The following is an 8934-nucleotide window of genomic DNA, read 5'->3' as shown; positions in this document are numbered from 1 at the left end:
CAAAAAAGTAGATATGTTGACTAAAATAATCCACAATAAAGTTTAATGATCCCTCCCTGATGCTTAAGACATTATAAGAAATGTTTCAAACACAAATCACAAAAACAAAAGGCGTTAAGGATCTGCGTGATCCAAATAGCGTGGAGCTGGATGCATCTGCTAATGGCACAATTAATCATACAGGCCACCGCATGTGTCACATACTAGATCAACACATTCTTTTCATCTCCACATGGCACGAAATTCCCCTCTCCCACCGACCTCGCTTCCTTTTCTGCAGCAGGAATATCTCCAGGCAGCCTTGCAAGACAATGGTGCACAATTACCCAGAGCAAAAGGCACTGTGGCACTGACAAATGTAGTTTTTACTGAGCAGGAGACATTATGTTCTCACATCAGAGTTAAATACCTCCTATTTATCTCAGCCAAGGCAAGGGAGAGAAAAGAGCAAAAGAGAAAAGGAAGGCAGGGAGAAAAAAGTCAGAGTGATCAAGACAGACAGAGTGAGGGGGGAGTAAGCCGTGAGCTGTGGAGACATTGCGAGACGTTCCATGACAACCAAGCTGGAGGATTCTGAACCATTTCGTCCTATGTTCCTGTTAGGGATATCACATGCCAAGTGAGGAACAGCACAGCGAGAAGGTGCAGCTGCGTAATGACCTCTAGCTTATTTCTCACTCAGAGATGAATGGCACAGGCTATTTTGTGAATTGCAACAAGACGTAATTCAGAAACACTGACAGACATTTTCCTTTTATACGAGTCACAGTCAAGACTTGGATCAAGGCTGAGAAGTTTCACCTTCTGCCTCACTGCAGAAGTTATGTTGTTGTGTATATATTGTAGCTACTGAGAGGAGAAACATTTTGCCTTTGATGCGGTTGTAGTCATGAAGACTTCTGATAACAGGTAATGCGTGTCAAGGAAGAAGCTCTTCATCATCAAGCTAACAAGATAGTGCCAATAAAGCAGTGAGCTCAGTACAAATAGCAATATACACTGAATATTCATATGAAAACTACACATATTTCTAATAAAGGAGTTCATGAAAACTGGTCAAACGTAAAGAAATACCTAAATAAGGGGAAGCAATATGCATACATAAGTACCCACACTGCTCTGCAAGCAAAATAATGAAAGCAATAAAAATAACTAGAAATCCCAAAGGCATTTTTGCAATCTATAACCCTCACCCCCTCTGCCACGGGAATATTTATACCCACAAACACTAATTTGTGCTCATGCAAGCTCTTTTACATGCACAAAAAAGACAGAATAAAGGAAAGAAAATTATTTGTATTTAGTGTATCTGACATTTGCATTTTCGGACTGATTGGCCAAATATTGATAAGGCCTTCATCATAATTATTTTTCTTTTGTTTCTACATCTGCAGTTTTTTATCCATAGAAATGCAGTGTCAGCATTTGCAAAGTCATTGAGGAAAAATATGAGACATCATTTTTCTTCTAATAGGAAACAATGCATTTTCTAAGAGAAGTCAGCTGCCTGGAGGAAACACAACCGTGTATCACATTTGTCCCAAGGCCCTGAGGAACATAGAAATCATATTAACCTTAACACCATTATAAAAGAAAAATATTGGAGTTTTTACTCTACATTTAATATAAAACATGACATGACAAATAATGCCTTTCTCCATTCATTGAATTGATTTGTTTTAGTTTCATTATTCTTACAACCAAAATTCAGACAGATAGGATGATTGATGTGTTTTCCAGGTTCTCCCTCCATACCTCCCATCTTCATGAGGATTTCTTCCTCATGCACCAGTTTTCTAACAGCGATCCTCCTGCCGTTGCCCTTGACCGCAGTGCTGGCTTTTGAACAGGATTTAGACCCCAGGCGCTGGACTGTAGCAGCCTACTGTTCTTAAATAGTGAGGATGGGTCAAATGCAGAGGACAAATTTCCCCACAGGGATTAGTAAAGTACAGTTTAAGCGAAGCCCTGGAACAATACCTCTTTGTCACAGCTCACCTCGTTTACTTTGGGGTTCAGGAAAAAGCAACCTCAACGCAATTTTGAAATGTTGTTATATGTTGACATGATGTTTGTTGGGGTGACGCTGCTGCCTTCTCATTACTACCTACTGACTCATGAATCAAGGTGTTTGTGTTGACTGTGACCATTAGTTTGGAAAGGGGTCATTTTAGGGGTCAGGGTTATTTTTTTTTCTCAAATAGCCTCCTTAGGCCCTGCCTTACTGGTTAGGTGAATTATAGCTTCTTCTTCTGTCACATAGATTCTTAAGCACAAGATCAGCCCCTTCAAATAAAAGGCTAAATGGTGATGCACGTGAACTGGCTGCAGTCATGTTACTTACAACAATGAAATGTCTAGGATCTTGTGAAACACTGAAAAGGTGGCTGGTTATTAAACTTCAGTGTGCTGAAAACACATAAACAACCTGAACACCAGCCTGAAATATCGCTACATGGTTCCTCGGCTCACTAGTTTGATACATTATATTTATAATGATATTTGATTCCAAGAAAACCAGATGCATCTTCCTAACAGGTGACATCAAATTGAATGTCACACTTAGGCGTGACGGGATTTCTGGAGCAACCAATTTCACAGTGTAGCCTGGACTGCCTGTCTCTTTGGTCTATCGTTTGTGAAGGTTATTCAAATAAGACAGAAATGCATCATAGACATGGCTTCTCTTTGTGTGTTTGGTCAATCTCAGGCAATCGGGGGCGCTTTCTCTTTGTCTTCCTTGCATTGGTGAAGCCCAGCTGTGATTGTGTAAGTCTGGCCGTAGTAAATTAGTGAGGGTCATTGCAGGTTCAAGGTCAGTGAGAGCTCAGAGTGAGGTCGAATGGAAGAGGTTCAGCTCCATCTCCGCCTCACCCAGCCCCCACTGCAGGAGCAGCCACTGTGATTGCAGGTAATTACCTCTGTAATGTGTGATGTTTCAGGGGGGTTTACTGTGTTTGTGTGTCTTTGGCCCCTGGCTTATTTCTCACCAATTTTCTCAGTACTTGCTGTTAAGCTTTTGCTTACAAGATTGACTGGACTAAAAAATGCAGACCAGCAGACAAAGTGAGATTAAAAAAAGAAAACAGTTTATTGACAAAATACTCAAACTTAAGGTGAACTCCTGGGGAGCTGGAAAAAACTGGGAGTAGAGGCAAAGAGGCATAACTGAGGCTGGACGTGGTTGGCAGGCACTCAGAAGAAAAATAACACAGGGAAAGTCCAAAAGCCAATGAGGCAAACAAAACAGATATCCAACAGAAGCACAGTCCAGGGAAACAATCACAGATTACCAGAAAAATACTTACAAGGGGATACGCTTGACACAGGAGGAATCAGAACAAATTGGCAACCGGTGTTGAAGAAAGCCAGGCTGGTCTGATGAGCCTGATGCGAAGCAGGTGCGCAGGTGATTCAGCAGGACACAGCAGAGAGCGGAGGAGACCACGCCCAGCCTCAGACAGACAAGGGAACAGACAGACAGACAAATAACACAGAAAGGGGAAAAGGAAAACGCTAGGGACAGACAGGGGAGCACATCCTGCCCCTGTTTCTCTTTTTGTTTTTTCCTCTTTTATTGTCAAAGTATTTCTTTATTTATATTATTTTCCAGTCAGTTAAATACTTACCATTTCCCGTCATTTTGCTGCAATCTGAATACAATCACCATATAGACTTCTGCCACTGTGAAAGTTTCAAAACAACTGATCACAAGCAAATAAGTTACATTTCCTTCATTCAAATGTAAGCATGATTTTATCTTGCCTTGGGTAAATTGCATGTTGTTGTTGTTGCCATTTTCCTTTTTTGTTTATCCACGTTCTTTGCAATTGCAGCTATATTTCAAACAGCAGCTATACTGGCTGCTACTGTATAAAAAAAGCCTACAGGTATATACTAAACATACAGTGGCCGCTCCTAGAAAAACTGACATTTGGACAATGTCAAGTCTTTCACACAATGATCAAATTCAGTACAGGAACGGGTCCTTTTATAGTCTCTGTGTCACTGTGTCACAGTTTGAAAGGCTCTAAGGGCTCTCTGTGAGCTGAGGCATAACGCAAGAGGAGCTGAGGGCGATGGGTTTTCGAAAAGAAAGCTCTCATAGTATTCAGTCTTTAGCATTTAGTGCATTTCATAGTGCACTGGGTACCGGGGGCTGGAGGAATTAATCCATGGCCCCTTTCATAAAGTTAGTGAATGCCATGAGTGGCGCTAGGAGAAAAGCACAAGGCCCAGCCGCGTTGGGAACTGATGATCCATGATGCCTTTATGCTATGCGGGTCTGCATCACTATGCCTTCTTCTTCTCCCTCTTCATCTGCTGTAGCTGTATCTGCTGAGGGAGAAAACTTGACTGCACTTCATGAATACAGAGAAGCTGTCTTAGTTAGTACCAGAAAGCATCTGCTCAAAGCTCTCATAGCTGAACGTTCTTTGTCTTTCTTTCAGTCTGGCCGCACCCTCTCTATGCATGTAGGTGAACAGTGAGCTAATTGGGAAAGTGTGAAAACGGTAAATTCAGTGATAGAAGCGACTGAAATACAGAAAAATGCATGTTGTGACAATGAAGTCGTAGGTCATAGGTACAAACAGTAATTCATCTAGCAAACATACACAGCAGTGAGCAGTAAATTCAGAGTTCGGACACGTACTAACATTCATCATCATTTTGCATCATCAGCTGCAGCTGTGGAGAAACACAACAGTAATTTTCGTATCTATTAAATATGGAGCACTGCATTGAAGGATTGTTAGCAGGGATACATTTCTACGATCAGAGTTTGGAAACTCAAATAAAATGGTGGACAGTAAAAATTGTTGTGAGTGATTTCAGACACAGCCAGTTTCCTATAATGTTGCATAACCAACACATCATCTTCAGATGGCAAGCATAATGGCTCGACTAATGCCAGGTGCACACGAGAGGATTTTCAAGTCTTAACTGATTTACAAAATGTGAGAGACCACAGGCGTAACAACACATTGAATACAATATAGACAGATTTAGTATGATTTAATATTTTAATCACACCAAACAACATGCTGAGTGGTGTTTTCAGACAGAAACTCACATGATCAAACGTGACTGCAGAAAAAAAAAAAAAAAAACAATCTGGCGGTGGCTATCGAGCTCATTCCAACAGAGCTGCCCCCAGCTCAGTCATGGATCTCACTGCATGACCCAGACCAAACGTGGCCCTCAGCACTGTCCTCTGTGATGAGCTATAATGTGCTGTGTGATAAGTAAGCCACACGGCAGCTATATGACTGCTGCCCCTCTCTAAACTGGAAGTACAGGAAGAAATCCATCATGATGTCGGCTGGTTGCAGTTGTTTGTGCAGTGTTTTGCACCAGAAAACAAAAAATGAGAAAAAAGGAGAGGAGTTGGAAAGTAAGTTTCAATTGTTAACATCCGGCTGGTGACGCTTCCTTTCACACTGCAGAATTTAACGTTGTTAATACCAAACATGTTTAATATATACAGAATCATTTGGGAACACCCCCATAATTGTTTGGTGGCCCCAATTGGATCCAAAACCTGCGATACTGTGGGGCCAAAACAGCTACTGTGTAATTAATACCTACTAATAATGCTCAAATGAGGCTATTTGAGGAGTCGATAAAAGATGCTTGTCAGTAGCCTTGTTTATCCACATTCGCACACCACGTCAGAAAAGGTTGATGGAAATGGCAAAATTTAAAAGCGCTTCCTAAGTTGAGCAAAAACTTTATCAAGCTCACTTGAGGCGGTTTTCGCCTTTTTTGAAAAAGAGTTAATACACATGGGAGGTGGAAACATCTTTTCCAAATATGTTCGAACATCTAACTCACGTGTTTTTGGAGGTAAGAGGATCCAGTTAATTTAGAGATAGAGGGTTAGAGCTTGGAACATACATTTATATTTCGTATTACCGTTGAATGAATGAGGGTATTCTTCCAATAATGATGGAGCATCTTGGAGTTCGATTGCGTTGCATGTGCTGTCCAAAGCTTCAGCTTCACTGTGGCTGGCTGCAGTGGGATCCCTTGCGGAAATATTTTTCTGGTTCTTTAGATTAGTTTGATAGTTTAGAATGAGCTGAGGCCTTTTTTCTGCTACATCCTACATGGAAAATACCATATATAGAAACTAGCTATGAAGATACTGGTATTTCATCAAGCTGTGTTGCTGTCAACCCCCTCCCCCGCTTTAACTCTCTTCCCCCATAGCTTCTCTGATTTCTCTGTCTTTCCTTCTGGCTTGGCATATCTAGATGCTTGAGCCATCTTTTCTTTTTATTTCCTTCTCTTTCTCCCTTTTTTTTCTCTCCAGCGAACCCTACTGCAACCTATTTTTATGTTAAGAACACAAGTAAGAGAATCAAAGTGGCTTTATTGTGCAAGTGTATTTGGTAGCTCAGTGTGCTCCCCTAAACAAAAACATTTCCTCTAAATTTCACCATTTTTAGACCCACTGATCCGTCGTTGCTGGATTCTGAAAATCAACCAAGGCCAGCAACCTTTTCCAAGCTGAAAGGCTACAGTCACGTGTTACAAAACAGTACATTTACAGTTATAGCCTCCATCACAAAATACACAGACAAAATGCTTCCTTTTGCCGTTCATGCCCATGTGGATCATTTATATGATACTTGATACCAGCTCTTTGTGGTGTGTCAGGCTCTGTGTAACTTAAGTCTATACAAGTCAACTGTGCTTCACTCAAGACGGATACACTTATTTTCTAATCCACAGAGCACAATTTGAGTTGGAAGAATTGTTAGCTGACATAAGCCATTTCCTTCATTTCAAAGGGTTTCTAAAGGCTGCAAAGCCCCCAGATCCTCAAATGACCTAAATGCGGGAATGTGGAGAAATGTCATTGTAGTTGTTCAAAGTGTGGTTCTATATTTTTTATCATCATGTCAGACAACCTTATATACTACATTTTGGATGTTTGATGCTGGCAACAGTCTGACAAAGGTGAATAGTGGGACGCATTAAATACAATACTCCCTCTATACAAATGTGCAAGAGCAAAGGCAGTTTTCTTCAAAAATAATTTGATCTCGCTGGAGGACGAATCATTTAAAAGCCTGTTATGTTCAAACAGCACATCAGTAAACCTCAGTCTATTTTACTCAATAGTTTTGGCCCCATGGGGTAAAAGAACTGGATAATTGTTTCATTTTTCCATTATCACAAAGTAATATCAAAATTGACAATTAAATTTTTCTATTATGCAATGCATAGACATAATCATGAAATCATCAAACATGACTTCCCAATGCCTGAGGCACGGCAAGTGAGGTGGCAGCACTGTTCATTTTAATGATCTCATGCTGCACTTAACTCATTTGTTTACAGGCTGCTGTATTTTTCCAGGCTCATGGGACCTTTGCTGTAGGCCAGTGTGCAGAATCTACAGTAGTTGGGAGCTAATATACAGTATGACATGGAGTGGATTTGTCACATATTGTAAAGTACATATCTCCAGTTGAAAACCTGACCTTTGCTGGTTAGATATTATCCCAGACAGGATGATGAAATGCTGTGAGTCACCAAAGAGTCTCACTGGTCTCTGAGCAGACAATCTCCTTAAATCAGCACAGCCTGAATCTAAATTAAATTAAAAGTTTCTCATGGAGTGACTTACGGGTCATATGTGTAATCAGGCAACAAGTGGCTAATCAGTTCTGACTCAACAGCAGACCATGCTCTTTTCACTAGTAATTATGGGAGGAGAGGTGTTGGTGAGGCACCGAAATACAAGCCACGTCTGACAGATTCTGAAATGACATTTAAAACAGAAATCATGTCTCGACCAGTTCGTCCTCAGAAGTCTATTTTTAGTCCACTTCATTAGCACTGTGCCTGTCATACACATCCCTGCTATAAGTCACACCCAGTGACTTATAGCCCACCCACCTCAACCCTGAGTAGTAAGTCATGTAGGACATGACTTGGTGATAGAGCCACTAGAACGTACTGATGGGTGGCAGGTTAAAAGAAAACCCTCAATAAATGAATGAAGAAGCAGATGCTTTCACATCCAATTAGTAAACACCGTCTTTGAGAGCAATGATGCTTTTCTGGTGGCAAGAGCTCACTGAGACGTGTTGGTCCCCAGCTTCATGGTGTTATGAGCTCACAGAAAGAGAAAAAACAGCAGTAAAAAGATGGAAAACTTCAGAGTCTAACAGAAATTTATCTCAAAAACATCACCTCACTCCACTGAGACCGATCAGCCTCCAGACCAAAAAAAACAAAAGCATCCTGTTAGAAATTACAGAGAATAAAATAGGGAAAAAAAGAGGAAAAAATAGGGAATTTATCCACCTAACTGCCTTAAGGTGTCATTTAATCCACACAGTCTGACCCAATACTTAATTCAGGACGAACTTGCAAAGTTACAAATATAAAGAAAAGAGAGGAAGTGATGGTGAACAGAGGCTCTTTAGGTTGGTGTGTGGTTGGGGCCAATGTGTCAGACAGCTTTCCCTCTGAAAACTGTTCATTACTAGGTCATTAAGGTCATATAGGTCATTGTTGTCCAAGCCATGGCCAAACCATACACCCCAATGCATCTACTATCCTACTGCCAGTTGGCTTGCATGTGAAGCAATTCAGCGTGTTTGATGAAGTTTGATGTACTTGCATGATTTTTGCAATTTTGGGGTTGTATCCACATGGTTGAATGCACATGTTTTAAGTCACTTTGCATAAAAAGTGTCAGCTAAATGAATGTAATGAATATTTGTACATCAACTGTGTGTCTGTCTGTACTGTACTGACCTGTACTTCTCCATGATTTCTGCTGGAACTGATTCAGTCTCCAGTGGACCAGAGGATCCGGACTAGCCTGACTGCCTCTGACTCATGAAGAGAGAGAGAGAATGGAGAATATGACCTCAAGTCTCCCCTCCATCCATCCTTCACCATTCATCCATC

The sequence above is a fragment of the Chaetodon auriga genome, chromosome 2, assembly GCF_051107435.1.
Source record: "Chaetodon auriga isolate fChaAug3 chromosome 2, fChaAug3.hap1, whole genome shotgun sequence".
NCBI lineage: Eukaryota > Metazoa > Chordata > Actinopteri > Chaetodontiformes > Chaetodontidae > Chaetodon > Chaetodon auriga.
Note: the sequence above shows the minus strand (reverse complement) of the source record.